We start from the raw sequence: 11761 nt of genomic DNA, 5'->3' as shown, positions 1-11761 counted from the left end.
CACACCTCTGACTGGGGATGTGCTGGCAACCAAGGTACATGCCCTTGGCCGGAATCAAACCCAGGACCTTACAGTCCGCAGGCCGATGCTCTATCCATTGAGCCAAACCGGTTAGGGCTCAATACAAATATTTTTAAAAAATAAAAATTCAGGTGCATTTTGTGAAACTTTTTTCAGTAATATGGATGGGTATTGGGTTACCATGTAAAATGTGTTTCTTATTATGGGCTGTGATCTAAGAAGTTGGAAAGTCACCCATTTAGACAAAGAGGTAGAAACCTAAGTCGAAGAGAGATGTGTAGTGTGGGTACAAGGCTGGCATTCTAGGAAAATAATGAGCAGCTGTGAAATGATGCATTATGCTTGAGGGGAGAGAGGGGAGAGAGGGAAGGAAGGGAAGCGAGTTGGAGAAGCCATGGAAGTGTATGCCAGCATATCCCAACTTGAGGTGAAGCCAGCCTGTTCTGGGGGTCTTGGCAGGTATGGGAGGAAAATGTCTTCTCATGAGCAAATATAGTCATTTAACAAACAAATAGAGGGGGGTTTACTGTACAGTTAATAAAATTAGAGCTTCAGGACCCTTGTTTACATGAGTCCCTTGTAAGGCTCAATTCTGAATTTTGTATTCATAATTTTGTGTTCTTTTTCCTATAGAGGGCCTTTAAATTTATAAGCCTCAGGAGCCACTAAACCTGGATCATCCCTAGCTTGTATATAAACCTGAATGGGCGTCTTCTTTATAAAACGGCTTCTGGGGAGCCGCCGGGTAGAGAGGAGTGTGGCCTTCTCCTCTCCCCGCCATGGCGTGTGCTCGTCCACTGATATCTGTGTACTCAGAAAAGGGGGAAACATCTAGCAAAAATGTCACTTTGCCTGCTGTATTCAAGGCTCCCATTTGACCAGATGTTGTGAACTTTGTTCACACCAACTTGTGCAAAAACAACAGACAGCCCTATGCTGTGGATGAATTGGCAGGTCATCAAACCAGTGCCGAGTCCTGGGGTACTGGCAGAGCTGTGGCTCAAATTCCCAGAGTCCGAGAAGGTGGAACGCATCGTTCTGGCCAGGGTGCTTTTGGAAGTATGTGTCGTGGGGGCCGCATGTTTGCACCAACCAAAACCTGGCGCCGTTGGCACCACAGAGTAAACACAACACAGAAACGATATGCCACCTGCTCTGCCCTCGCTGCCTCAGCCTTCCCAGCCTGGGTCATGTCTAAAGGTCACCGCATTGAGGAAGTTCCTGAACCTCCTTTGGTGGCTGAAGATACAGTTGAAGGCTACAAGAAAACCAAGGAGGCTACTTTGCTTCTTGAGAAACGTAAGGCCTGGAATGATATAAAAAAGGTCTATGTCTCTCAGCGAATGAGAGCTGGCGAGGGCAAAATGAGAAACCGTCGTCATATCCAGCTCAGGGACCTTGCATCATCTATAATGTGGACAACGGTATCATCAAAGTCTTCAGAAACATCCCTGGAGTTACTCTGCTTAATGTAAGCAAACTGACCATTTTGAAACTTGCTCCTGGGGAGCATGTGGGCCGTTTCTGCATTTGGGCTGAAAGTGCTTTCCACAAGTTAGATGAGCTGTATGGCACCTGGCGTGGAGCTGCCTCCAAGAGTAACTGCAACCTTCCCATGCACAAGATGCTCAGCACAGACCTTAGCAGAGTCTTGAAAAGCCCAGAGATCCAAAGAGCCCTCTGAGCACCACGCACGAAGATTCACTGCAGAGTCTTGAGAAGAATCCACTGAAAAGCCTGAGGATCACGTTGAAGCTAAGCCCATATGCACCAGTCTTCTCTAGGCCAAGGACCACAAGCTTCGGGTGGGTAAAGCAGCAGTAGCCCTAGAAGCCAAGTCAGATGAGAAGGTGGTTCCAAGCAAGAAGCCTGTGGTCGGGAAGAAAGGAAAGAAGGCTGTTGGCCTTAAGAAGCAGAAGAAGCCTCTGGTGGGAAAAAGGCTGCAGCTACCAAGAAACCAGCAGCCGAGAAGAGGCCCGCAGAAAAGAAACCCACCACAGAAGAAAGAAGCTGTGGCATAAACTTACATTTGTTTATTCCATAAAGATCAAGTCACTTTGGACAGCTAATTTTGCATAAAAATATGATCAAAGGCAATGAGAAAAACCAACAGGGCTTCTTAGAGACTTTAAGATTCGAATGTGTGCTTTGAACCCCTCTGCAATGATTTTATACTTTCTCCTTTTTTTATTTCCTCAAACACCCACACCTCTTTGTTAACCTTCACTCTCAGCTGGCACTCACACTTCATATTTCATGGATAAAATAGAAGCCATTCAATGCAACCTCATCTTCACACCAATCAGCCTGCAGTATTGCTGTCACAATTCATACTACAGCTACGTTAGGGAAATGTTGACATTCTGTTTTCTCTAATTGACCTCATCTCTGGTTTATTGAAAGTAACTTAATTACTTTCCAGTATAAAGTCTTTGGTTAAATAATCTTCTTGGCGTCAATGCCCATTCTTTCCACGTGTTTGCATTTCCTGTTCTCTTCCCCTCTCCATAGGTAGCCTCTGGACATGGCGGAAGCACTGACGCCTTTACTGCAGTGGGGGTGAAGCACTGGGCCCACTTCCTGTTCTTTGAGCCTTCACCCATTCCCGCTGGCCTGCTCCTGGCTGTCCTGTGGCACCCTCAGGTGATGCCCTGGTCTCTTGCCACCTCACAGGCTCCTCATCCCAACCTTAGGCTTAGTCTGAGCCTCCATTCCTCTCAGCACCTCCATTCCTCCAGGGAACTGGAAACAGCTGCCTTCTCAGCCCACAGGATTGGGCTTAAGTTGCTGGAGAGGCTTCATGAGGCAGCTCGCAGTGACTGTTACAGCCTGTTTTCTCTCCCTGTCATGTTCCTTGCCGGACATGATGCCATGTCAAATGTAGGGCTTATGCCCTGACTCATGTGGTTCAGTTGGTTGGGCGTCATCTTGTGCACCAAAAGGTTGCTGGTTCGATACCCAATCAGAGCCAATGCCCAGGTTTCAGGCTTGATCCCCACTAGGGGGCATGCAGGAAGTAGCCAATGGATGTTCTGCTCTCATATCCATCTCTCTCTCTCTCTCTTCTTCTCTCTCTCTCTCTCTCTTCCCTCCCCCTCTCTAAGAAATCAATAAAAATATTTAAAAACACACACAATATAGGACTTATTTGAGAGGATTTCAGCCATCACAGGCTATCCCATATGAAAGAAAATGTCAGCCATACAGATACTGTTTCCTGCAAACCTGTGTACAGCTTTTCAACACGAGATATTCTCCTGTTAGACCTCAAGAGGATTCCTATGGCTGATGCTTCCTTCCTCTCCTCTCTGCTCTCTCCTCCTTTTATCCTTCCTTTGTCTGCCTGGCAGGAACTACTCTCACATCATTTTCTTCTATTCTTTGTGATTTATCCTCTTCTTCCCTGAGGCAGTAAGATTTGTGATTTAGCCTTAGAATAGGAGATCAGCAAGGGAAGAAAAACTTAGATGAAAGAAAAATATATATATAAATGTGTTTTTCAAATATTCAATTTACTAAACTACAAATATATCTGTTAATTCACGAATCTTCCCCCCCTCCCCCTTTACTTCTGAGAACAGTCATAGCAAAGGTCAATCCTCCGCTTGTCCTGTGACAACAACCCTCATCACCCTCAAGTATTTCTGTTTGGGTTGGTGCCATTGACTCTGTCTTATCAGTCTCTTCCTCTGAGATTGCTGCCCTCAGCATACAAGCAGATTCCACTATCACCCATCTGAACAGGACTCATTCTTGGCCCCAAATGCTCCTGCAGCTGTGCTACCATCTCACCTATCATTCAGCGCAAACCTCTCAGAAGCCTGGTCTCACACCACATTTCCATTTTCTTTTTTTTTTTTTTTTTTTTTTTTTCAGTTTAGGGAGTTTAATAGGGAACTTACATATAGGAGGCAGTCTAGGGCAGCAGCAAGATGAATGGATTCCCATTCCTTCCACCCGCCACTCCCTAGACTCTGTTTTATAGCTAAAAGCTGGGAGAATGTGTGGATGATCAAAGGTGATGGAAGGCTTTGGTGCCAGAGTTAAGAACATCAACAGTGTCCTGCTCCAGAGAGAGAATTAATGGGCATTCCATGATCAGCCCAGAGCTCAGTGCACATATCCACATCTCACCCAGGGGTAGGAGAGGATGTCAAGGATCTGGGTTCACCTCGATGTCAAGATGGTGGATTAGCTCTTGGAGTCACTTAGGGTCTGCACAGTAAGGAATGAGACATTTACATAGTATCCACGAAACACATTGGTATTCTAATGTCTTCAGACCTCCCAGCCATTTCCATTTTCTTGAATCTCTTTATAACTATTTAGTCCAATACAGTCTGTTTTTTTTTCTTCTTCAGACATTCCCCTGAATTTAAGATTGTCAATCAATCTTAAATTTGACAAAGCCAGTGAACATTTAGAAGTGCTCAAAAAATGATGGGATATGTCAGAAGGTCACAGAAGCCAGCTTGAAGGGGCTCCCACTGGTCAAATATGAAACTTGTTAGCATCAAAATTAATAGTGATAATAATAGTTATCCATTGAATAAAATGAAAATCTATTAGTTCACACTGACATCAATCAATAAATGAATAGATTGGATGTCTTATAAGGAATGGGAAATTTACATAATTTTAAAGTACCTCTCCACAAAACATGTATTAGTCACAAAGGAGGGGGAAAGCTAACTTTGTAGTGGAAAAGCCTATAAGATTATGTGCCACCTGGTAGGGTGCAATGCATTACTTTTATTATGATCTTCCTACCAAAGATGCAAAAGCTGAATCCAACCATAAGGTAACATTAGAAAACCTCAACCATAGAGACTATCAAGAGTGTTGAGATCATGACCATCAAGGAAAGAGTAAGGAACTTTAGTTGGTGGAAGGAAACTAAAGAGACATAACAAAACAGCAAATCATGATTCTGGACTGGATCCTTTTCTTATAAAAGATGCTATTGCGACAAGTGGGAAAACCTGATTAGGATCTGAGGATTAGATCATAGTAATGTATTAGTTTAATTTTGGCGATTACATGTGGTCAGTAGGAGAATGTCATTGCTGTGAAATGTTTGAGGTGATATGGGTCATGTGGTAGACAGCCTCTAAGATGGCCCCCATTATCTCCACCTCTTGATATTTATGCCCTTGTGTAATCCCCTCCCATTGAGTTTATCTCTAATAAGGATCCACTTTTTTTCCCCCCTTTTCTTTTATTTTTTTAAAAGAAGGGAGAGAGAGAGAAACATCAATGTGAGAAACATCCATCAGCTTCCTTCCCCACACGCCCTGACTGGGTCTCAAACCCTAAACCTGGGTATATGCCTGACACGGAATGAAACCTGCCACCCTTCGGTGCATGGGAGGATGCTCCAACTAACCGTCCAACCAACTGAGCCACACTAGCCAGGGCCTAAGGATGCACTTCTAATTAATATGGCAAAAATGATAGCAGAGAGCTTATGAGATTAGGTGACAGAAAGATTGTGGCTCCCATTCGGGTGCTCTTTCTCTTTCACTTTGACAGAAGTCAGCTGCCATGCATGTTGTGAGCAGCACTGTGAAGGGAACTACATGGCAAGGAACTAAGGGAGGCCTCCTGCCAGCAGTTTGTGAGGAGCTGAATCCTTAGCAAGGAGCTTAACACATCACATGATCACTATCTGCTCATGCATCGTATTAGTCTCCTTGGCTGCATAACAGAGTACCACAGCCTGGGGAGCTTAAGCAACAGAAATGTGTTTTCTTACTGTCCTGGAGACTGGAAGTTTATTAAGATGCCAGAGTTGGTTTCTGCTAAGGCATCTCTCCTTGGTTTGCAGATGGCTGCTTTCTCACTGAAACAAAAAAAGAAAAGAAAAATATGTATTTGTCCATTGAATTGATTAACATAATACTTAATGACCTGGGTGGAGTTTTTCAAAGCTAAATTTCATTTCTCCTGGCCCCCCAAAAGAAATTTCACTTGTCTTCAATCCCCCAAAAAAATATTCAAAGAGAAACCAGGGAGTTCAATTTTCTGAATATAGGCAATCAAGCCTGATCACAATAGACCCTTCATCTTCCAACACCAAAATTGATCGTGTGTACAGAACTAAACAGCCAGGTCATTGTATCTTTCTCTGTATTACTGTCTTGTTACCTTGGTTACTATATTTACTTGTGTCTACAAACTTGGTTTTGTTTTCTCCATTCTTTCAGTCCCTATTTTGCAGATATCCCATCCCAGAGTGTCATTCGATGTATAGTACAATTTCACGTGCAGATAACAATGTCATCTCTTAGGAATCTCAGGAACGGCCTCCATGTGGATTCAGTGGGCCATGGGGCTGGTTTTGATGGTGGGGCTGAAAACTCTCTTCTGACAACTGCATGCTCCCATCCCTTCAGCACCATCAGCAAAGAGGGGGGAAAGAGGGAGAGGGAGCAAGAGCCTGAAATCTCCCAGCCTGTTTCTGCCAGAACACATCAGTTCCAGGTCATGTTTCCGCAGCACACGTGTCAGGAGCGAGCACAAGCTGTCAGTATGGAGACCAGAGAAGCGCCTTTGACAGATCCCACGTCTGCATTCCAGCCCCAGTACAGCAGGAGAACCTGTTCCCCTTGAGCGAGCTGCTTCTCTCTCTGCTGAGTCCCCCAGCTGCAGAAATGCATCCACTGCTGGCGAATTCCTCAGTATGGAGCCCTGGAAAGAGGCTGCATCTCTGCTTGTCTTACATATTCACAGGACAGAGCTGCTACATTCATACTGGGGTAGGGGTGAGGAGGGACCAACAGGCAGGAACATGCCCTGTCTCCCCAGAAGGTGCCACCTGTCATTTCACATTCTCGCCATTTGTGTTCATTTCAAACCTAGAGTCATAAAAATGTGAGCTTCAGAATTAAACTTCCTTTTAGTGTAAAAAAACCCCTCACATTTCTGAAAGTAACTTTCAAGAAATGGCTAAACAAACAATTTAATAAAATGTATAAGCTCTGCCTACTTATTCATTATCTTTGAATTTTAATTTCCAGATATGAAGGGGCAAAGAAGGAAGGCAAAAAAATATCCATTGACTGGCTACACATCCTATATAATAAAAGGGTAATATGCAAATTGAGCAAACAGCCTAATGACTGGTCACTATGACACACACTGACCACCAGGGAGCAGACGCTCAACACAGGAGCTGCCCCTTGGTGGTCAGTGCATTCCCACAGCGGGAGCACTGCTCAGCCAGAAGCCGGGCTCACCACTGGCGAGCACAGAGGCAGTGGTGGGAGCCTCTCCTGCCTCCACATCAGTCGGACATCCTGGACTGTGAGATGGTACAGGCTGGGCTGAGGGATCGCCCCCACCACCAGTGCACGTATTTCATGCATTGGGCCTCTGGTTTTAAAATAAAGGGGGAGAGAAAGTTCAATTTGATAACAGAATGTAGTTTGAAGACCCTGATACATTCTCTCCCACTTCCCACTAAAATCCCAGAAAACCTAGAAAGAGATGCAAAGTTTTGCCACTGGCCAGAGCTGGTACTGGTAGTAAGGTATTGCCAGGATCTGAGAGGGATTTCATGAATTACAAGCATGTAGAGTTGGATTTCTAGACAAAAAAAGGGGGCCATGTACTAAACCTGACAAGCTCAGGAGAGGCCTGCATGGTGGGCCTGGCAAACCCAGAGATCAAAAACAATCACATAGGGTGGTCTCAACATGAAAATTCCTAACTGCCCTGGCCAGTGTGGCTCAGTTGGGTGGTTATTGTCCCATGCACTGAAAGGTTCCTGCTTCAATTCCAGGTCAGGGCCTATGCCTGGGTTTTAGGCTCAGTCCCTCATGGGGGCATGCAGGAGATAGCTGACCAATATTTCACTCTCACATCGATGTTTCTCTCTCTCTCTCTCTCCCTCTCCCTCTCTAAAAACCAATAAAAAAAATTGAAACCAAATATAAATATTCCTAACTAAAAACAGGTCATCATGGGCACTCATGTCCTAGACCTACAGTTGTCTTAAAAAGGTCAATCTTTACCTCAAGCAAAGTCTTTTGGCATCTAAGATAACACACCCTTGGAATGTCAGATTAATCCCCTTTTTCCTGACCCCTCACCATACCCCACCCCTATACCCACCACTCCAGAGCATGAGACCACAACCCTTTCATTGTTATCTTGTTTTCCCACATACCATCTCTATGTGCTGTAAATGTTCATTGTTAACTATCATATACCCACCAATGTAAAAGAAGTATTCGTCTCTCTGTTTTACTCTCTATCTAATCTCAGAGATTTCCCCACTTTGCTTTCTCTTCCCTCCCTAATCTACCACCCATGAGTTTCATGTAACACCACCCCCTTACCTCTCCTCCTTTTATTGTAATGTATAAAATAAGCTGTAAAACTGCCATTTTGTGGAGCATTCCTTTAATCTGTTGAGATTTTGCTCCTTGGAAATTGTCATCAGGTTGGCTCAAATAAACTCATAAAAATTCTCTACAGGTTTGTACCTTTCTTATGTCGACAGATTAAGAAACACCTTTTGTGACCTTCAAATTCTTCACCTCTAGACAAAAAGCAAATCTGGCAGCCCTTCTACCAATTTCACTGGTTGTTCCTGGCCCAGCAGGCAAGGGCTGAACCAGCCAGAGATATGGAAAACTGTCTCTTACCACAAAGTTGGTGGGAGCAAGAAGGAGCGACACTATTCTTGGTACTAGGTAAACAATCTGGCCTCAAGGATCTTACCTGCAAGAGGGAAATACAATAAATTAAAAACCCAAATGTTACTATTTAATGTTAAATGATATGAAGAAAACTAAATCTGAATAAGAAAGTGGGATGGAGTTTAGAAAGGCCTGAGGAGGTGACACCTGAGAAAGACTTGAAAGAAGGGAGCTAAAGGTCAATGTGAAGGTCAGGGGAGAGCACGATAGAGACCAAAAATCAAAAATGTTCATGCAGAAATGTACTCAGAGGCCAGTGTAGGTGAAGCAAATGGCCTGGGAGCAGATAATGGAGGGTCTGGGTTTTATTTTAAGTGTGATATGGGTTTTGGAGGATTTTGAAACCGGGAATGACATGATCACCTTTATATCTTTTAAGGATTTGTGTGACTACTGTATTCAGAATTTATGAAAAGAGAACAGAAGTAGAAGATGGAAAGCAGTTAGGAGGCTACTGCAGCAGTTCAGGCAGGAGATGGGCTTGCCATGGATTAAAGTAGCAGTTACACAGATGGTTAGAAATAATCATATTCGGGACATATTTTAAAGCAGAGGTGATAAGGTTTGCTGATGAATTGGATGAGACATGTGAAAAAGATAAGCATTAAATATGACCCCTTGGTTCTAGACTAGAGCAACTGAAGGAGTCTGGTGCTGTTTATTGAGATGGGAAAAACTGAAGGAGCAGAAAAATTAGAACTTAGAAATATGTAGATTCTGGTTAGACATATCTAATGTGAGCTCTTCTGTACTCATCCAATCCAACTTGTGTGTGTGTGTCAAGGAGAGATTTGGGCAGGAGATATGAATTTGGTGGTCAACAGCATAGAGTTAGAATTTAAAGCCACATAACTGATGAGATCACTAGGGAATAAGGGTAGATCTAGAGAAGATGATCAAGGCTTGAGCCTAGGTCACTCTAACATTTAGTCAGGGAGAGAAGGTGGAATAGGCAATGAGGTAAGGGAGGAAATCCAAAAAAGGACAGTATTTTAGAAGACAGGTGAAGAAAGGGTTCCAAACGTTGCCAAGAGATTAAGGTGAGGGCTGGGACTTGGCATTAGAGTTTGCAAGATAGAAGCTGCTGACTTGGAAAGAAGAATGGTTTCGTGTAAGATTGGACCAAAAACAGTGGTAGGGGTGGGTTCAAGAGAGAAAGGGAAGAGTGGAAGTGGGGACAGCAACTGCAGACCACCTCTTAGGAAGTTTTGTTGTAGAGGGAAGCAGAGAAGTGAGGAAGCAGCGAGAGAGGAACAAGAGTCTAGATGGCTATTCTTTATATTACTTATTTTTCTTTTCTCTTTTAATTAGAAATATAGGAGAAGATCTGTTCTCCTCATTGCTTTTATAATGCACTTTCCATTTTACCATGTAGATCAGTGATGGTGAACCTTTTGAGCTCGGCGTGTCAGCATTTTGAAAAGCCCTACCTTAACTCTGGTGCCGTGACACATATAGAAATTTTTTGATATTTGCAATCATAGTAAAACTAAGATTTATATTTTTGATATTTATTTTATATATTTAAATGCCATTTAACAAAGACAATTCAACCAAAACAATGAGTTCACGTGTCACCTCTGACACGCGTGTCATAGGTTCGCCATCACTGATGTGGATCCTCACTGCATTTTCACACAGATGAGAAATCATGACAAGCTCCACAGTCCAGAAAGCATTTGTTAAAATGGGTGGTATCGCAGCATACATGATAGTGAGGGAAAAACTCTAGTAGAGTTGGAGAAATTATTGGTGATTAGGACAGGTATGGACAAACTATTGCTGCCAGTCAAGTTGGACTTCTGCCTACTTTTTAAAGTAAAGTTTCACTGGAACAGAGTGACACATTTGTAAGGTCCATGAAACCTAAAATACTATCTGGTATTTTACAGAAAAAGTGTGCTAGTCCCTCACAAAGTAGATAGGGGAAAATTGAAAGAAAATGGACGTGAAGAAATGACCAGAAATGGGACCCAGGTTATAAATGGAGTCACTGGCCTTAAGAAGGAGCACTGGCCTTATCCTGTTGTAACCGGAGGAAAGGCAGGGAGAGTAAACACACAGTAGTGCATTAGGAAATAAGGAGGCAGCTTACTGGATGGTGATCTTCTGGTTATTTCTATTTTCTCTATAAAAATAGAAGTGAATTCATCCATTGAGAGAGTGGAGGGAAAAGGGAGTTGGATCTGCAGCTATGAAAAATGAATTCAATAAAACCAAAGAGAATGGAGGGGTGTGAAGGGGACCTATCCAATCATTTGACAAAGAGCATATCTGCATAGATCTTCACTCATTTGAGATTTGAGAACTTGCAAATTAAATGAAATTGATATGGGGCTTTCAAACAATAGCTGGATATCAAGAGAAAAGAAGTATCCTTATCAAGACTTTAAGAAGAACATAACTGGAAACTCATAATTGAGTATGAGATATGAATGTCTAGCAAAATTTAAAACATATATTCCCAATGACCCAGTACCTGCATTTTCAGGTAATATTACCTGCTATTACCCAATTACCTAATATTATCCAAGTGAAATATGTAAACATAAATAAATAGATAAATAAACTTCATGCAAAGTCCTCCTTTTACTGCAATCCTTTTAGAAGAGCAAAAGATGGAAGCCAACCTATATGTCCCATAGCAGTGGTACAGCTAAATTAATTTTAGTATATTCATATGGTGGACTTCATTAGTATAAAACTAACCTTTAAAATTTATTTGAAAAAATAATGTTGATAAACATTAAAGTTGCAGATTGTCTATAGTACATTAAATCATTTACATAAAATTTATGTACACATAAAACAATCTATATTATTTATCATACTAGAGGCCCGGTGCACAAAAATTTGTGCACTCGGCCTCCTTTGAACCTTTGATAAGCCTACAGTTTACATTCACACTCCTTTAGCTTGATTTTTAGTACAACTCCCGGGGTCAGGATCACGACTTTAGAGTCACGGCTGGTTCGCCCAATGAGAGGACACTTGTGTGTGTGTGTGTGTGGGGGGGGGGGGGGGCGCGCGCTCCT

At 42.8% G+C, this 11761-nt stretch overlaps 1 pseudogene; it reads left to right on the top strand.

Moving 5' to 3' along the window:
• Nucleotides 1–756: 756 nt before the first annotated feature.
• Nucleotides 757–2125, top strand: LOC107183061 (annotated as a pseudogene).
• Nucleotides 2126–11761: the final 9636 nt, after the last annotated feature.

Source organism: Myotis davidii, unplaced genomic scaffold (genome assembly GCF_000327345.1).
Source record: "Myotis davidii unplaced genomic scaffold, ASM32734v1 scaffold110, whole genome shotgun sequence".
Lineage (NCBI taxonomy): Eukaryota > Metazoa > Chordata > Mammalia > Chiroptera > Vespertilionidae > Myotis > Myotis davidii.
The sequence above is the reverse complement of the archived record's forward strand: the minus strand, read 5'-3'. Positions and strand labels throughout refer to the sequence as shown.